The sequence below is a fragment of the Bos grunniens genome, chromosome 18, assembly GCF_055505025.1.
Source record: "Bos grunniens cultivar Pamir isolate PY7600 chromosome 18, Bosgru_T2T1.0, whole genome shotgun sequence".
Classification (NCBI taxonomy): domain Eukaryota; kingdom Metazoa; phylum Chordata; class Mammalia; order Artiodactyla; family Bovidae; genus Bos; species Bos grunniens.
The window spans coordinates 27,405,410-27,425,099 of record NC_141182.1 but is presented as its reverse complement, the minus strand read 5'-3'; the positions used below and the strand labels follow the sequence as shown (position 1 = coordinate 27,425,099).

Genomic DNA, 19,690 nt, shown 5'->3' with positions numbered 1-19,690 from the left:
TTGCATCCTCTAGGCTTCAGTGTATATGTGTCTGTAGGTCTGAAGTGGATTTCTTGTAGACAGCATATATATGGGTCCTGTTTTGTATACATTCAGCTAGTCTGTGTCTTCTGGTTGGAGCATTTAGTCTATTTACATTTAAAGTAATTATTGATATATATGTTCCTACTGCCATTTTCTTTGGAGAAGGCAACGGCACCCCACTCCAGAACTCTTGCCTGGAAAATCCCATGGATGGAGGAGCCTCGTAGGCTGCAGTCCATGGGGTCGCTAAGAGTCAGACACGACTGAGCGACTTCACTTACACTTTTCACTTTCCTGCATTGGAGAAGGAAATGGCAACCCACTCCAGTGTTCTTGCCTGGAGAATCCCAGGGATGGGGGAGCCTGGTGGGCTGCTGTCTATGGGGTCGCACAGAGTCGGACATGACTGAAGCGACTTAGCAGCAGCAGTAGCAGCATTGCCATTTTCTTAATTGTTTTCAGTTGATTTTATAGGTTTTTTTTTTATTCTCTTGTACTTCTTGACTATATAAGTCCCTTTAACATTTGTTGTAAACCTGGTTTCAATTCAGTTCAGTTCAGTCACTCAGTCGTGTCCGACTCTTTGAGACCCCAATGAATTGCAGCACGCCAGGCCTCCCTGTCCATCACCAACTCCCAGAGTTCACCCAAACTCATGTCCATTGAGTCCATGATGCCATCCAGCCATCTCATCCTCTGCCATCCTCTTCTCCTCCTGCCCACAATCCCTCCCAGCATCAGAGTCTTTTCCAGTGAGTGAACTCTTTGCATGAGGTGGCCAAAGTATTGGAGTTTCAGCTTTAGCATCAGTCCTTCCAAAGAACACCCAGGACTGATCTCCTTAAGAATGGACTGGTTGGATCTCCTTGCAGTCCATGGGACTCTGAAGAGTCTTCTCCAACACCACAGTTCAAAAGCATCAATTTTTCGGCGCTCAGCTTTCTTCACAGCTGGTTTGGTAGTACTGAATTCTCTTAACTTTGGCTTGTCTGAAAAGCTTTTGATTTCTCCATCAATTTTGAATGAGATCCTTTCCAGGTACAATAATATTGGTTGTAGATTTTTCCCTTTTAGTACTTTAAATATACCCTGCCATCCCCTTCTGGCCTGCAGAGTTTCTGCTGAAAGATCAGCTGTTAAGCATATGGGGTTTCCCTTGTACGTTACTTGTTACTTCTCCCTTGTTGCTTTTAATATTCTTTCTTTGTGTTTAGTCTTTGTTAGTTTGATTAGTATGTGCCTTGGTGTGTTTCTCCTTTGGTTTATCCTGTATGGGATACAGGATATCCTCTGTGCCTCTTGGACTTGATTGACTATTTCCTTTTGCATGCTGGGGAAATTTTAAACTATAATCTCTTCAAAATTTTTCTCATATCCTTTCTTTTTCTCTTCTTCTTCTGGAACCCCTATAATTTGAATATTGGTGTGTTTGATATTGTCCCAGAGGTCTCTGGGACTATCCTCAGTTCTTTTCTCTCTTTTTACTTTATTCTGCTCTTCAGAACTTATTTCCACCATTTTCTCTTCCAGCTCACTGATTCATTCTTCTGCTTTAGATATTCTGCTATTGATTCCTTTCAGAGTATTTTTAATTTCAGTAATTGTGTTGTTTGTCTCTGTAAGGTTATTCTTTAATTCTTCTAGGTCTTCGTTAATTGATTCTTGTATTTTCTCCATTTGTTTTCAAGGTTTTTGATCATCTTCACTAACATTATTCTGAATTCTTTTTCAGGTAGTTTGCTTATTTCCTCTTCATTTATTTGGACTTTTGTGTTTCTAGTTTCTTCCTTCTTTGTGTAGTATTTCTCTGCCTTTTCATTATTTTTTTTTAACTTATTGTGTTTGAGGTCTCCTTTGCTCAGGCTTCATGGTTGATTTCTTTCTTCCTTTTGGTTTCTGCCCTTCTAAGGTTGGTCCAGTGATTTGTGTAAGCTTCCTATAGGGTGGAATTTGTGCTGAATTTTTGTTTGTTTGTTTGTTTGTTTTTCCTCTGATGGGCAAGGCTGCTGTTGCTGCTGCTGCTAAGTCACTTCAGTCGTGTCCGAATCTGTGAGACCCCATAGATGGCAGCCCACCAGGCTCCCCTGTCCCTGAGATTCTCCAGGCAAGAACACTGGAGTGGGTTGCCATTTCCTTCTCCAATGCAGAAAAGTGAAAAGTGAAAGTGAAGTTGCTCAGTCGTGTCTGACTCTCAGCAACCCCATGGACTGCAGCCTACGAGGCTCCTCCATCCATGGGATTTTCCAGGCAAGAGTACTGGAGTGGGTTGCATTGCTTTCTCCAGGGCAAGGCTGAGTGAGGTGGTAGTCCTGTCTGCTGATGACTAGGATTGTATTTTTGTTTTATTTGTTGTTTAGATGAGGCATCTTGCACAGGATGGTACTGATGGTTGGTTGATGCCAGATCTTGTATTCAAGTGGTTTCCTTGGTGTAAGTTCTCACTGTTTGATTCTCCATAGGGTTAGTTCTATGGTAGTCTAGGGTCTTGAAGTCAGTGCTCCCACTCCAAAGGCTCAGGGCTGATCTCTGGTCAGGAACAAAGATTCCATAAGTGGTTTGTTATGGCATTAGGTGAGATTAAAACAAATATCCAAAAATGAGAATCCAAAGATGAACCGCAAATGGCAGTTACAAAATCAGGCAAATAATAGTTAAAATAATGGAATACACACATATACATATACACCCATGGGCAAAATCAAAACAGTCCAACAAAAAGTTACAGTAGACTGACCTGGTAAATAAAAGAAATCACAATGATATTTACCAGTTAAGAACAAAACTAACTAAATCACAAACTGGAGAAAACTAAAGCAAATTGCCAAATGGGGAATAAAGCAATGAAAACAAAACTAACAAGCATGTTCAGAGGAAAGGAAAGAAAGAAAAGAAAGAAATAATAGATATGCAAAGTTAAATAGATGTAGGAGAAGATTTATATACATTAAAGATTAACTGCAAGGGGAAAAGAACATTAGGAAAGGCATACAGAGGAATAAATGTATAAAAAATATAATAGGTTTTAAAAGTTAAAATTATAAAAAAAGGGGGAAAAAAAGGAAGAAGAAATCAAAAAGGAAAAAAAAAACTGGAAAACTCCACAGCACTACAAAAGCCCAGCATAGAGGCAGAAGTTTATAACAACAATAAAAAATGTTACTGAGGAAATAAAAAGCTTAGATTTCATAGTGCCAATAAAATTGACAACTACAACAGGGGAGGGGGTGGGAAATCCAAAAGAATCTACAGAACAAGTCAAAACATTAGGAAAGGAAAGATTATCCTAGATTATCTTGATGAGCCTCATCTAATCACAAGGTCCTTTCTGAGTGCATAAGAGACAGAAGAGTCAGAGTCAAAGTGATACGTTACAGGAAATACACAACTGGCTAATTGTTGACTTTGAAGATGGAAGGTGGCTGCAAGCCAAGGACAGCAAGCAGTCTCTAGAAACTGGAAAATGTTAAGAAATAGTCTTCCTAGAGAATCCAGAAGGAGCCAGTCCTGCTGATGCCTTGACTGCTGCTCAGTGAGGCTAACTTGGAACTTCTGATTTCATAATTGTATGACAATGAATTTTTTTTGTGTTAAGCCACTAAGTTTGTGGTAATTTATTACACAATAAGAGACAATAGCAATAGGAAGTAGGAGACTCATACACGGACTATGGTAAAACTGTTTGAAATAAAAGATCTCTTCCCTAGGACAAAGAAGAAGGGAACAGGCTCAGCTCCCTATAGGCTCGCATTTGGTCCATCTTCTTCAATCCACCATCACCACCCCAACCTTGCTGAAAAATGACTAAGACAAACCCAATGGTTAGTCTTTCTGGCATCAGATAAAAACCTTCAGACACAAGTAAGGAGAGATTTTATTCACAAAGTGTTTCCCAATAAGGAAAGAGGGATTGTAGCAATGGGGAGAATGCTCTGGTCATAATATCTACAAAAATTTCAAAGGTCAGACAGAAAAGGGGTTTTTCTTTTATAAGAAGGAATAAACAATTTTATGAATCATATCTTTCTGCTTAATATTTTTGATGCTTTGATATCTTGAGGACTCACTGATCTTGCAGAGACTGGCTTATTCAGATCAGATCAGTTGCTCAGTCGTGTCCAACTCTTTGCGACCCCATGAATCGCAGCACGCCTCCCTGTCCATCGCCAACTCCCTGAGTTCACTCAGACTCACGTCCATCGAGTCAGTGATGCCATCCAGATATCTCATCCTCTGTCGTCCCCTTCTCCTCCTGCCCCCAATCCCTCCCAGCATCAGAGTCTTTTCCAATGAGTCAACTCTTCACATGAGGTGGCCAAAGTACTGGAGTTTCAGCTTTAGCATCATTCCTTCCAAAGAAATCCCAGGGCTGATCTCCTTCAGAATGGACTGGTTGGATCTCCTTGCAGTCCAAGGGACTCTCAAGAGTCTTCTTCAACACCACAGTTCAAAGCATCAATTCTTCGGTGCTCAGCCTTCTTCACAGTCCAACTCTCACATCCATACATGACCACAGGAAAAACCATAGCCTTGACTAGACGGACCTTTGCTGGCAAAGTAATGTCTCTGCTTTTGAATATGCTATCTAGGTTGGTCATAACTTTCCTTCCAAGGAATAAGCGTCTTTTAATTTCATGGCTGCAGTCACCATCTGTAGTGATTTTGGAGCCCAGAAAAATAAAGTCTGCCACTGTTTCCACTGTTTCCCCATCTATTTCCCATGAAGTGGTGGAACCGGATGCCATGATCTTCATTTTCTGAATGTTGAGCTTTAAGCCAACTTTTTCACTCTCCACTTTCACTTTCACCAAGAGGCTTTTGAGTTCCTCTTCACTTTCTGCCATAAGGGTGGTGTCATCTGCATATCTGAGGTTATTGACATTTCTCCCAGCAATCTTGATTCCAGCTTGTGTTTCTTCCAGTCCAGCATTTCTCATGAGGTACTCTGCATATAAGTTAAATAAACAGGGTGACAATATACAGCCTTGACGAACTCCTTTCCCTATTTGGAACCAGTCTGTTGTTCCATGTCCAGTTCTAACTGTTGCTTCCTGACCTGCATACAAATTTCTCAAGAGGCAGATCAGGTGGTCTGGTATTCCCATCTCTTTCAGAATTTTGGAAATACTAGTTTACCCTGTGAAGTCACCAGTCTCATGGTTCTAGGAAGACTTTACTTCAAATTTTTTCATTCTCTTCTCAGGAGATTGGGAATAACCACTTCTAATGTCAGAAACTCCAAACTGGAAGTTGGCCAGGCAACAGCTAGGGTGTCTACTCAGGAAATACTAGGTCCTACAATTGCAGAATGGAGACTTTATGTTGTTTTGGAGGAATCCACTGATGAAACCTTTAAATGGACAAATTCACCATTAGTGCATATGGACTTTGGTGAACATGCTTGCTATCTGTAGCTCTTGTTATCCTTTCCTCAAGGGAACAGGGCTTGACCAGAAAGAGCTATTCTGGCTATTGTCTCAGTGTGGGCTCTATAATTTGGCTGGAAGAAGCTCTGAGGCACACGAGTAGAGGGCTTTTGTGGTCTCAGTTGTTATTCCTTTTTCCTCAGGTCTGACCTCTAAGTTTAGAATAACTTCCCAGCTGCATGAAATTATGGAGAGAGAGGAAAGGGAAGAACACAGTCTGTGATCTTTATAAGACAACTTAAAAGCAGGGCTTCCCCATAAGAAGATTTACATTTAGTCAGGAACATTAGGCCAAGGGCGGCGGCCAGGAGGAGCAACCCCACGCCCGAGGCCGGGGGCAGTGGCCGGGAGGACCAACCCCACATCCAAGGAGCTGTGGCTGCGTGGGCGCAGGAGGGCCTAGAGGAGCTATCCCACGTTGAAGGTCAGGAAGGGTGGTGGTGAGGAGATACCCCTCATCCAAGGTAAGGAGCAATGGCTGTGCTTTGCTGGAGCAGCCGCGAAGAGATACCCCACACCCAAGGTAGGAGAAACCCAAGTAAGACGGTAGGTGTTGCAAGAGGGCATCAGAGGGCAAACACACTGAAACCATACTCACAGAAAACTGTCTTATTAGGGCTAGCCAATTCCTAGAGATAGTAAACAATTTGCCTTCTAGAGAGTGAATGTCTTTGATATACAAACCAACCAAGGTATCAATAGAGCAGAGAAGATACTCAGAAGCTCTGAGTTGATGAGTAAACAAGTATGGCACCCATAATTGAGCCACTGTGCTCGCTGCTTTTCTCATTAACATGGAATTTGAAGGTATGTCTCTCCTTGATCCGAGCTTAAACCCTCTTTACACGTGGAGTTCTCTGCTTTATTTTGGGTCTTTTGTTCTTTCTGGCTAAGGCTCTGTTCTATACCCAAGTACTCATTTGGCACATCAGTCTAGCTTTTGAGATTAGAGGGTTTTGACCAAAGCTGGCTGAGAACCTCTCAGACCATTTCATTAGCAACAGGAACTGTTTCACTCAAACTGCTAGTTTTTCAACCCTCAGTCCATTCCTTTGGAATTGGGGCAGTTCTTTGTAAACTGGTGAGAACCCAGTTCCTTTGGATCCTAGAATTATTTACAAGCAGAGGACCAGCCCAGTAACTCACAATCAGGCTCCAACAATCACTAGGTGACCTCATCAATCAATCGTAAGCCTTTTCCAAAGCCTATTGATTGCAACAAAATTCAGGCTTGTACACAAAAATCCAATAAGCTTGTTCATGACTAGGACAATTGACTTCAGAAAGTTTTTAAAGTAAATTCTGATCCTTCCTCAGATTTTCATTCCATCCAGGTAGCTTTTAACTCTATGCTTATTAATGGGCTGAACTGAGACCTTTCTCTTTTAGTAAAAAGGACCGGGATGGAATGGGAAACCATGTCCACTGCAGTTAGTTAATCTGGCAAACCAACCTTCTTACCCTTTTGATGTGCCATCTCAAAGGAAGATGGCTAAAATTATTTACCTTGTACTTCAAGTCCAGTGAACAAAGGCTCCAAAATGAAACCAAAATGCTCCTAGTCTCTGCTATTATTGCAAAGAGCCAGGACATTGGAAATGAAATTGTTACAAATTCAAGTGCCTCAGGTGCCTCAGCCCTCTAACCAGCTTTTCTAATATCCTCCCAATCCTCAACTGACAGAGCTCCAAGGAATGACAGGCTTCCCTGGTGGGTCAGACGGTAAATAATCTGCCTGCAGTGCAGGAGATACAAGTTCAGTACTTGGGTTGGGAAGATCCCCTGGAGAAAAGAATGGCAACCCACTCCAGTATTCTTACCTAGGAAATCCTACAGACAGGGTCCATGGGGTCAAGTCCCAGGGGGTCACAAAGAGTCAGATATGACTGAATGACTGAGCATGTACCCAAGGAATGACAGGGGCTCTTCCCAACCCTCCCCCTTAATCAGCTTTGAGAAACATTTCTCCATAGAGGGGATGAAACTCTCCCAGTCCTAATGGGCCTGGAGCCATACTTTCAGTGCCTGACCCCACTTCTACAAAGAAGCCCTTGCATCAGAGTGTTAAGATAACTCAAGTAGTGCAGATCTCTAATGGACCTCGAGAGATTCCTGTCTCTGAACCTATCCCCTTTCTAGGCCCTTTGGGAGGTGCACACCATTCTCTCCTTAGATTTGATCCTCCTACCAATTAGGCTGAAACCTAAAGAATTATAAAAGGTGAAAATAACTCTGGAATTGGATAGTAGTCAAAGTAACCAGCCAGGTGAACGAAATGTCCTTTTGACATCTTTCATTTGTTTCATCTCTGACAGATGAAACTGATTCTTAAAAAACTCTCATGCCTCCCTTTTGAATCAGCTATCACATTCCTTATAGGCAAAATCTCCAACTGATACTGGCAAAATTCACAGCATGTTTCCCATCAGATTCAAACAAACCATCAAAGCCTCTTCCCCCAATTAATCAATACCCTATAAGAAGCCCTTTAACAGGCAAAGCCTGTAATTGATTACAAGACTCAAGGCCCTGTCATCCTTGCACCAGTCTCTGTAACATTCCTATTTACCAGTGGGAAAGCCTCAGGGCAAAGGATGGAGGCCCGTCAAGCTCTGGACAATAAACAACATCGTTATCCCTTGACGCCCTGATGTTCCTCACCCTCACCAGTTCCTACCGTCCATTCCCACCAAAAGTAAGTTCTCTACTGTAACTGACTTACACGGTGCATTCTTTAGTATTTCAGTTGATGAAGCTACCCAGTATGTTTTTAGCTTTCATTAGGGAAGAAAAGTAATTCACCTGGCTAGTCATGCCTCAGGCTTTTACTCAGAGTCCTTCTTTCCTGCAAATCCTGAAGGCTGATCTGGATAATATAAAGTTCCCCAGAGGTTCTACTTCACTGCAATAGGGGGATAATTTGCTTCTTTGCTCTCCTTCTCAAGCCTCCTCAGAGGAAGACAGTATCCACTTTCTAAAGCTTTTAGCCTTAAAGGGACATAAAAGTTACCAAAGAAAAGATGCAGTTTGCCCAAATCCAAATTCAATGTTTAGAACACCTCATACCAGAACAAGGGCTAATTCTAGATCCAGATAAGCTTCATAGTGTCCTAAGTTTCCCCAAACCTAAAACTAAGCACCAACTGTGGGGTTTTCTTGGGTTAACAGGTTATTGCCAAAACTGGATTCCAAGTTTCTCACAGCCAAACCTCTGCAGGTTTTACTCATCAATAAAAATCACAACCCAATTCCATGGGTAGAACTGAATGATACAGCCTTTAATTCCTTAAAGAAGGGTTTGGTGAACCCACTTGCTCTTAGGTAGACCAATGATCAGATCCCATCTTTTTCTCATCACGGTTGCAGACACAAACAGTAACTCTCTGCTGATCCCCAATAAATCCATCTTAGCTGGAGAAATAGCTGGCAGTCTATTTGGCATAGATCAACACACCCCTGCCAACACCTCCTTTACTGGACTCCTCTCATTAAGACTTACACTCTGGGAAATTCTTGCCAGGGCCAAGTATCAGACAACTAAAAACAGCCCACAGAGCATGCCAAAATTATTCTAACTAGCCAACCCTAAGCCTATTTACCTACCTCACCTATTCCTTCTTGAAGAAGTCACTATATAGTCCCTTGTCCACTCACTCCCTCTGCTTCCTGATTGACCCTGGGGCTTCTCTATATGGCCCTGCATGGTATATCATGCTTCTTGTTCCCTGTCTCCAAGGAGGTATAAGTATACAAAACTTCTTTTACCTAAGGTAAGTTAGAACACATCTGCAGGTCTTATCGTAATTGATTAAAGCAAATGCTGAATACTCTTTTAATACAAGGAGGCTAGAAAGAACTGGATGTGAGGGAGTGATGAGGGTGTTGCTTGACTACACAATTGATCAGAGATCATTTAAGTGGGGGTACACATTCAGCTAATCATTTATGAGACCAAGGATGGGAATTTAAAGAGTCTAACAAGCAGCCTTGTTACAGATACATGAAATTTGAAGATAACTTCTGGTGTAAGTGATATGAGTAAGAATGGATCTCTGCAATAAACAATTTTCAGAAACACAAAAATGGTTGGGGGAGATTTCTTGACTGTTGTTCCTGTTTTCAAGGAGAAAAGGACTCAGGTAAAGTTCCACTAGCCTTTTTTTAGAATAGAATTTTCACTAGCCTTTTTAGAATAGAATTCTTATCATGGCAGGTCATATTGTTTAACTGTCTTTTTCACTTTTTTTCTCTACGTTGGGAGCTTTAACAGAGCTTTTGGAGCAGGATAAAAACATGGAGTGTCAATTATAAATATTGTCTGAGATTCCATTAGTCTCAAAACCAACTTTGCTGAAACAGACCTCCTAGGGTTAAAACCAAACAAACCACCTGTGCAGTATTGACTCATTCTACATGTTATCAGACTGGGCTTCAAAAAATTAAAGCAACTGAAATCATTACTGATATTCTTTCAGGAACTAATACAGATGATTTCAAAATAAAGATGCCTTTGTGTCAGTAGTCCATAAAACATTAAATTCCACCTTGGTCTGTCTCAGTTCCATAGAACACTATGCCTCAACCCCTACCTCACTGAGAAAGGGGCAGAGGGTGAGAAAAGAGGATGCACAAAGAATTAACTTTGATGTATGAATTTGCCTCCCACAGGGTCTCAATCACAGAACAGAGAGGAAATCATAACATAATAAAATTGCATTCATGCATATTCACTTAGAAGAATTTTATTTAATATTAACAATATCCTAAGTCATCGTGATTTAGCTAATAAACCAGCAAACAACAATTCATATTGGAATTGTTTGACTTCCTGTCAAATAGCAGCATTCTTGTACATGCAGAAAGAATGAGGTAAACAACTGAGAATTAATGAATTGAGAAATACCCGAAGAGCTTTGTCTAAGATCTGGGTTCTTGGAAGAACTCCAAGTAGTAGTCTTGATTTTGATTAATATTACAATTTATCCAGTTAAAGAAGTACCTCATAAATACTCATGAAGCATTTTATTAGGTGATTGTAAATACTTAAAATCTTATTTTGCAGTCCCTTTCATCACAAAGAAAGAGGAACAATCTGTGAGCTGTATATCATTTAGCCTTGCTCATTGACAGCAAAAGTCACACAGCGTTTTAAAAACAACATGTTTCAATACTCAGGCTGCCTTTGCATAAAGTCGGTGTTCTTCTGGATCTGCCCTTGGACTAATGTGATATACAGGATGTGTTCTGTGAGGACATGTGCTCTCATACACCCTAGTGGCACTTTTCTCTAAGGCCATCACAGTGATGAGCTGAGAACAGATAGACTCTATTTGCAGCAACTTAGTGAACATGTGCTGTCCCAGTCACCTGTCTGCAGTTGGGAGAGAGAAGAACTAAAAGCAGTATTTCAAACCTATCATACAGGAAGTGAGGCTCTGCAAAACGTAAAACTTTCACCCATCTGCCCTCCTCCACTTTGCAGTAACCATCTTCTCTTTGCCGTCCAACCCATACCACTACTATGACCAGTGTCCTTCTGGTTTCTCCTCTCCTTAGACACACTCTTATTATCATAACAGTACACATCATAACACAGAAAAAGCAAACAACAATTCCATTAGCCTATCATAAGGAAAGGAGTAATGAGCCAACTACAGAAGAGGTGGACCTTTAAAATGCCAGGACTTATGGATTTTCACAATCTCCATTTACAATTCCCCTTCAATTTTAAGGATGTTTTCATGCCAATGATACTTTTGTCCAACGTCCATTTATAAACGAGCATGAACCAGCTGAAATTCATCTGAACAATCTTTTTAATCAAATCTTTCAGACTCTTCCACTCACTTCCCCACCATTTTTTAAACAAATATCCATAAAATCTCTACTTGCTTAATTCAATCTGATCCACTAAACCCTATTACAAACCTGACCCTTCTATTCAATCCAGTTTGTTCACTGTCTCTATATGTTCTAGCACCAATTTGAGAAATTATCCAGAACATTCTCTGGATATTTGAAAAATTACTCATAATATTCTCTGGATATTGCCTCCCACAGGGAGCTACAAATATCCCAAATTTTCTTTATCCTAACCAGCAACTGAGAATGCGTATCCAAAATATAAATCCCAAGGACTGACATCAGCAAGATATCATTTTTTTTTCTTTCTTTCTCTCTCTCTCTCTCTATAACTGTCATCCTCAAATAGAACATTGAATTTAACCACCACACCTACCTTTGTAGGAATCCAGGAGTTCAGTGGAGAAGTCTCAGCACAACATTGGAGCAAACAGAAATCTGAAAATAAGTCCATTGAAAAAAGTAAGAACAGTTTCATTTTACCCATATCACCTCTCCCCCAAAGGGGCACATCTCAGTGCCAAGAGAAACACCTCCTCAGCCACCAACAGTTTCTCCTTGTGGGGAAGTAAGAGTATAGTGAGTGCCTTGCTCCCGTGGTCATGTGAGACACTGCCCATGAGGTTTGCTTCTTTCTTACGCAAGCCAGAATACTTGAGTAATCACCACCACTGAGACATTGAGAGAAGCTAAGAGGATCGTGAATCCTATGAGGAAGATGCCCCATAAGCCACTTGGGACACCTGGCCACAGGTCCCCCCGACTGGCCCATGGGTGCCCCAAAGCTCTGTGTGCCTCACTTACCCTAATATTCCTCCCCAACCCATCACTGGCCCTCTGAGAACACTCTGGTGAGTTGTGAATGCCAGTTTTTGCAGATGGCTTGTGAGCATATGCAGAAAGTCAACCTGACTGCAGGTAGGGAAGAAGGCACAATCAGGGCACCACCCCCGCCCCACCAGGGGAAACATGAGGTTTTCCGCACCTGGCCTGGCTTTAGAGAATTGAGCAGTGCACACAACCTTAGTAGGGTTTCCCAGGTGGCACAGGGGTAAAGAATCTGCCAGCCCATGCAGAAGACACAAGAGACCTGGGTTCAGTCCCTGGGTCAGGAAGATCCCCTGGAGGAAGAAATAGCAACCCACTCCAGCATTCTCACCTGGAGAATTCCATGGACAGAGGGGTCTAGCTGAAAACAGTCCATGGAGTCTCAAGAGTTGGATGTGACTGAACATGTGTGTGCATGAGTATATACATACAATCCAGTAATTTGCTCCCAAGAGGAACAGTAGATGTAGAGTGGGTGACTCCATAGAGAGCATCAGAACTCTTCTTAACCATACTGACTGGTGAAACTATTTTTCTCCCAAAGCCACTCAGCAAAGACTAGACAAGGTGACTGCTTCAACAGAAATCATAAAAAAAAAGAATGAAACAAATTCTGGAGTTAAAGAATACAATGAAATAAAGGGAGGGGGAAAGGTAGAACAGAAAGCATCAGCAGCAAGCTTGATCAAGCAGAAGAGTCTGTGCACTCAAAGTACTTGAAATTATCCAGAGAAGAAAAAAGATGAATAAAACATGGCAATTGTGTACTCTTATTATTCAATGATCCCTGCACAGTGATGACATTCTTTTGGAACTATTAGTTCATGCAAAAGTGTGATTGCTTGTTATTGTTTAAATAATGTTGGAAACACACCATACCAGACTTCCCTCTGGGATTGAGGTTTTTTATTTTTTTGGTCTCATGAAAATTCTACATTCTTAAAAATAAATGAGGACTCTAATGAGGTTTGGTTGATGTGGGTTTTACCTGTTAATATTTAATGTATTAAAAGTAAAATAGAGATTTAAAGTTTTTAATTTAATAATTCATTTAAAATAATAAATCCATTACATGTTAACATAAATAACAGTTCAGTTCAGTTGCTCAGTCGTGTCTGACTCTTTGAGACCCTATGGACTGCAGCACGCCAGGCCTCCCTGTCCATCACCAACTCCCAGAGCTTGCTTAAACTCATGTCCATTGAGTCAGTAATGCCATCCAACCATCTCATCCTCTGTCATCCCTTTCTCCTCCCACCTTCAATCTTTCCCAGCACTGGGGTCTTTTCAAATGAGTCAGTTCTTCACATCAGGTGGCCAAAGTATTGGAGTTTCAGCTTCAACATCAGTCCTTTCAATGAACATTCAGGATTGATTTCCTTAGGATGGACTGGTTGGCTCTCCTTGCAGTCCAAGGGACTCTCAAGAGTCTTTTCTAACACCACAGTTCAAAAGCATCAATTCTTTGGTGCTCAGCTTTCTTCACACTCCAACTCTCACATCCATACATGACTACAGGAAAAACCACAGCCTTGACAAGATGGACCTTTGTTGGCAAAGTAATGTCTCTACTTTTGAATATGTTATCTAGTTTGGTCATAACTTCTCTTCCAAGGAGCCAAGCGTCTTTTAATTTCATGGCTGCAGTCTTTATCTTCATGTGATTTTGGAGCCCAAAAACATAAAGTCTCTCACTATTTCCATTGTTTCCCCATTTATTTCCCATGAAGTGATGGGACCAGATGCCATGATCTTCGTTTTCTGAATGTTGAGTTTTAAGCCAACTTTTTCACTCTCCACTTTCACTTTCATCAAGAAGCTTTTTAATTCCTCTTCACTTTCTGCCATAAGGGTGGTGTCATCTGCATATCTGAGGTTATTGATATTTCTCCTGGCAATATTGATTTCAGCTTGTGCTTCATCCAGCCCAGCATTTCTCATGATGTACTCTGCATATAAGTTAAATAAGCAGGGTGATAACATACAGCCTTGATGTATTCTTTTGCCTATGTGGAACCAGTCTGTTGTTCCATGTCCAGTTCTAACTGTTGCTTCCTGACCTGCATACAGATTTCTCAAGAGGCAGGTCAGGTGGTCTGGTATCCCCATCTCTTTAAGAATTTTCCACAGTTTGTGGTGATCCACACAGTTAAAGGCTTTGGCATAGTCAATAAAATAGAAATAGATGTTTTTCAGGAACTCTCTTGCTTTTTCAATAATCCAGCGGATGTTGGCAATTTGATCTCTGGTTCCTCTGCCTTTTCTAAAATAACATAAATAACAACCTTTATTAAATAAAGAAGAATAAGAAACATGATATGTTTTATGTTATTTTCAAATCTCTTCAATGTCTCATTTAATGGAAGAGAGCTGGATTCTCCTATCTGCCTCTGCATTCAGTCAGTTGCACAAGTTGTTTTGGTTGAAGTAAATGAAGAACATTCAACCTCAGAGGGATGTAGTTGAAAAAAGAGGGACCTCACTGACTGCCTAAAAACATCACAGGGAACCCTAAGCTTCCCTAGACCACTCTGTGAAAACCTCCACTCTGGAAAAAAGACATGTTTCCTATTACATCTGAGAAACCCTATATTAAAAACAAATAAACAAAACATGTATAATGTTCTTTAACCAGCAATTACTAAAGTTGTTGGAATAACCAAGGTTATTAAACTGAGGACATGCTATTTTGGGTTCGAATTTCAAAATCTTAATTAAGGTTTATTTGCCTTTGTTATTGTTTCCTAAATGGCTCTCCTCCTCTAGACTTTGAGTTTGCTCCAGGGATGAGTCACTTAATTTCTCTAAATGCCATTTAGAGTGTTCCTCTCCCCATTTGACTTTCCTGTGTACAGAAGTGAAGTGAAAGTTACTCAGTCGTGTCTGACTCCTTGAGACCCCATGGACTATAAAGTCCATGGAATTCTCCAGGCCAGAAGACTGAAGTGGATAGACTTTCCCTTCTCCAGGGGATCTTCCCGACCCAGGGATCAAACCCAGGTTTCCCGCATTGCAGGTGGATTCTTTACCAGCTGAGCCACAGAAGAGGAGTCTAAAAAAGAATTAGTACTGCCCCTCTATTGGTGCCGCGAGTGGGATCTCCTCACCCATTTTCCTTACATCTTGTGACAGTTCTTCATTGTATCACATTCGTGCTTTTTAGTTCTCTCTTTGAGGGAACCATCTCAGCTAGAAACTAATCATAAGGTATGTATGTGTGTCTAGGCATGGACACTGTTTTTGGGACCATCTTAGGCAGATGTGACAGAAGTAAATTTTATGGTGCATACATTTTACATCCTGATAAACACAATTCACTTCCTATTTATCCTTTTCACATCAACATTCTTACACTTTCCACAACATAACTAATCTAGAAGTGATGAGTATAAATTCTGTAGATTAAAACAGGATGTCTAATTATGTATAATTACCCAAAGCATTATCTGCCACAACTACTAATATCCTTTGAAGCACAATTAGGAAAATCTACTCTAGACTATACATAGGAGAACCACTATTAACATAGTGTTGGAAGTTTCTTGTGGGTCACTGCATGCTCCTGAAACAATTTCATGTGTAAGTTCTAAACTATTTTTCTAGATTCCCCATTTCTACTTAAAAAAATTAGTGATCCATTTTATATAAACAAAATGGGTAAAAAATTACACTAATATAGAAAAGCATGCAGAACATAAAACAGATCTCTGACAAATTGCTAAATCAACCAGTAGGCAGTTCTTTCCAAAACAACCACTCTTAATTTTGTTCGGATCAGATCAGTCGCTCAGTCATGTCCAACTCTTTGCGACCTCATGAATCGCAGCACACCAGGCCTCCCTGTTCATCACCAACTCCCAGTGTTCACTCAGACTCATGTCCATTGAGTCAGTGATGCCATCCAGCCATCTCATCCTCTGTCGTCCCCTTCTCTTCCTGCCCACAATCCCTCCCAGCATCAGAGTCTTTTCCAGTGAGTCAACTCTTCGCATGAGGTGGCCAAAGTACTGGAGTTTCAGCTTTAGCATCATTCCTTCCAAAGAAATCCCAGGGCTGATCTCCTTTAGAATGGACTGGTTGGATCTTCTTGCAGTCCAAGGGACTCTCAAGAGTCTTCTCCAACACCACAGTTCAAAAGCATCAATTCTTCAGCGCTCAGCCTTCTTCACAGTCCAACTCTCACATCCATACATGACCACAGGAAAAACCATAGCCTTGACTAGACGGACCTTTGTTGGCAAAGTAATGTCTCTGCTTTTGAATATGTTATCTAGGTTGGTCATAACTTTCCTTCCAAGGAGTAAGCGTCTTTTAACTTCATGGCTGCAGTCACCATCTGCAGTGATTTTGGAGCCCAGAAAAATAAACTGTTTCCACTGTTTCCCCATCTATTTCCCATGAAGTGATGGGACCAGATGCCATGATCTTGTTTTCTGAATGTTGAGCTTTAAGCCAACTTTTTCACTCTCCACTTTCACCTTCATCAAGAAGCTTTTGAGTTCCTCTTCACTTTCTGCCATAAGGGTGGTGTCATCTGCATATCTGAGGTTATTGATATTTTTCCCAGCAATCTTGATTCCAGCTTGTGTTTCTTAATTTTGTTCAGTCTCTGATACGCATTTAAAAATAAGAAAACAAAAATTAACAAAATGAGAAAAGTTGCTGAATTCTAAATAAGTATACAAGAAAAATATATTCCTGTGAAAAATTTTCTTAGATATCTACATATGAATGAATATAAAAATAAACTATGAAAGACAGGACAGCAAACTATGATTAGCTCAATTAGTATGTTGATTATTCCATACAGGACACCATTACACGTATATTGAGAGATTTAGAGAATAAACTAAGACAAACTGTGACCACTTGGATCTTATGATCTAGAGAGTAACACAAGACAATACATAACTCTAATTGCCAAATACAGATAACTACTGTTATTGCAATATTAAAATATACTGAGTAAATAAGGAGAAAAAAATAATTCCAATAAGGTCTAAAGTATAGTTTATAGAGAAAGTAGTACTTGATTAGTTTTTATAAAACAGACTGAAGTGAAAAAAAAAAGGGGGGGGGGACCAGAGGTACAAATGTAAGAAAACGCAGGGTATGTTTAGTTGTACTTGGGGAAGTTTCTGCTTCAAAGAATTGTTGATTATAGTCAATGTATTATAAAGTATATTTTTCCCTTATGACCTGTATTCACTCAGAATTAGATTAAGGACTTTATAGGTCAGAAGTCTTTCAAAATCAGTATGGATGAGCAGTTGGCTAAAGTTAATAACTTGCATGGATTACTTATGATCCCTGTGAAGTTTCTTTAATTAAGCCAACTTTCATAATCCCTTTCTAATGCCTTATCAACTTGATTTTTATCTATGTAAGTGCTGGCTGCCTCAGACCAGGGTATCTTTTATGAGACTCAAGATGATACAAAGGAATTTTAGACTGAAATCAACAACTGATGGCTAGCTACCCACTTGGCAGTGGTTAGGGCAAGAACTGGTCTGACGAAAGTTTTCTATCCTGAGATTTCTGTACATAATGTTCCATTCCTAAAACTGGATCAGTTGCCATAACACTGCTAGGCAATGCCTGTCCAATGCATGGATTGTTTTAGCCTCTGGACTCTATTAGATTATTTTTACATCTTTTCAGGCAGTGTATTCTCTTCCATGAGCCCAATGATGTCCTCTCTCACCAGGTTACTAGAGTTTGGCAAAGTTTTTTGTAAAAAGCCAGGTAATATATATTTAGGCTTCCCAGGTAACAAACAGCTGGTCTCTGCTGTAACTGCTCAACTCTTCATTATAGCACATAAGCAGCCATGGACAGCACATAAATATGAACTGGCATGATCAGATTTCACCTGGGGGCTGGCTATGGTTTCTGATTCCAGCACTAAGTTACTTGATTTATAAAGCGAAACCCTTAATAAAATCTCAGCAAAGCCAAATTAAGGGGGGAAAAAAACAACTGTAAGGGTACAAAGAGAAAGTACAACAAAAAATTTAGAACTTCAAGTTAAGACAACCCCTAGAAAGGAAAAAAAAGAAAACGAATAGGTGTTAGGCCACACCCCACAGGCCTGCAAACCTTATAGTTGCCCAGCTCCAAGACCAAAGAAAGAACCCAAAGACAGTGAGAGAAGTATCAGTGGTTCATGAAAAAGGGAGCTCTTACACACCCAAAGCAAGGTGCTGGAGCTGCACCCCACTGTGTGGCAGATGGCAGGAAGAATAGCAGTCAGCTTTGCTGCTGGGCGGGGAGAGGTGGTGGGGAAAGGAGGCTCCCTTTTATACAGGGGATTGACATCAGATGCACTCAGTTACAAAGAATCAATTAAGCCCTGTAATTTAGAGGACTGTCAGTGAAGCAGGCACTGGTTGAGCAGGGGATGTACAGAGAGCAAGACGGAAGCCACAGGGAATGGCCTGACCATACAACAGGTAACATAAACAACAAATAAAGTCATTGTGCCTCAACAGCTTCACTTCTGTGCCTCAAAACACAGATGGCCAAATATCCCCATCTTAGATTTACTGGGGAGTCCTTTTAGACATGTAGACCCTCAGACTTAACTCAGGCCTCTTGAATTAGGGTCTCTAAGGTGGAAACCCAGAAATTATCTTGTTTAACAAGATTCCCAGGTGATTCTCATATATACTCAAGCTTAAAAATTGTTGTATAGCTTCAAGAACTTTCTCTGCATTCTTTAGCTCCCTAATTGTTATTATTAACTCAACTCTTTAACACCGTGTGATGTCTCAGTGGAAAGGAGAACATATTGTCAGGTCCCTTTGAGTATACTGTATTTCCCTGGTGGCTCAGATGCTAAAGAATCTGCCTGTAATGCAGGAGACCAGGGTTTGACGCCTGGGTGGGGAAGATCCCCTCTGTTCATGGAATTATCCAGGCAAGAATACTGGAGTGGGTTGCCGTTTCCTTCTCCAGGAAACACTTTGAAGATACAGATGCCTTGGTCTGTTAACTTTCTAAACTTACTCTCATGCTTTAGACATTAGCCTTTGACTGTTCGCTGTAGGTAAGAACCACACTCAGTAGCAGACTCACCTGATACTGACTTCTCTTAATAGGTTTCCTACTCTTAAGGACAAGATGAGCATTAAGGAAAAAACTTATATTAAGATCTTAATAACACTGGTTTTCTATGGACATCTCTTCAAAGTAAGACATTTTGGATTCTGGAAATGTCCCCACTGGCCTAAAGAAAAATGATGAAAAAATAAAAATTCTAGACAAACATAAACTGTAAACATAGCAAAATAAAATCCTTAGAAGAGAATGCTTTTGATTTCTCTATGCTTGGGGCAAAACAAATGTACATCCAATAAAGAGACAGACTAAGACTAATGTCTTAGTCTACCTTTAAGTCAACAACAAACTTGCAATTTTGGATGACTCCCGGATGTGTTATTTAAAACAAAAAAGATTCAATCACCTTGTAACTATATACTGAGAATATCAATTTAGAGACAGCAATTTTAGAAAAGTGAAATTATCCAGTGGGTGGAATCTTAAATAATATT

The 19,690-nt window shown here is 40.5% G+C and overlaps 2 long non-coding RNA genes across 2 annotated transcripts; both read right to left on the bottom strand.

Moving 5' to 3' along the window:
- Nucleotides 1-1,387: 1,387 nt before the first annotated feature.
- On the bottom strand, nt 1,388-7,954 carry LOC147353344 (uncharacterized). Its single transcript, XR_015145552.1, has 2 exons — nt 7,268-7,954; nt 1,388-2,550 (listed from the first exon to the last, which is right to left on the bottom strand). It is a non-coding gene; the product is annotated as an uncharacterized LOC147353344 (long non-coding RNA).
- Nucleotides 7,955-13,028: 5,074 nt separating this feature from the next.
- On the bottom strand, nt 13,029-18,414 carry LOC147353343 (uncharacterized). Its single transcript, XR_015145551.1, has 2 exons — nt 18,324-18,414; nt 13,029-16,746 (listed from the first exon to the last, which is right to left on the bottom strand). It is a non-coding gene; the product is annotated as an uncharacterized LOC147353343 (long non-coding RNA).
- Nucleotides 18,415-19,690: the final 1,276 nt, after the last annotated feature.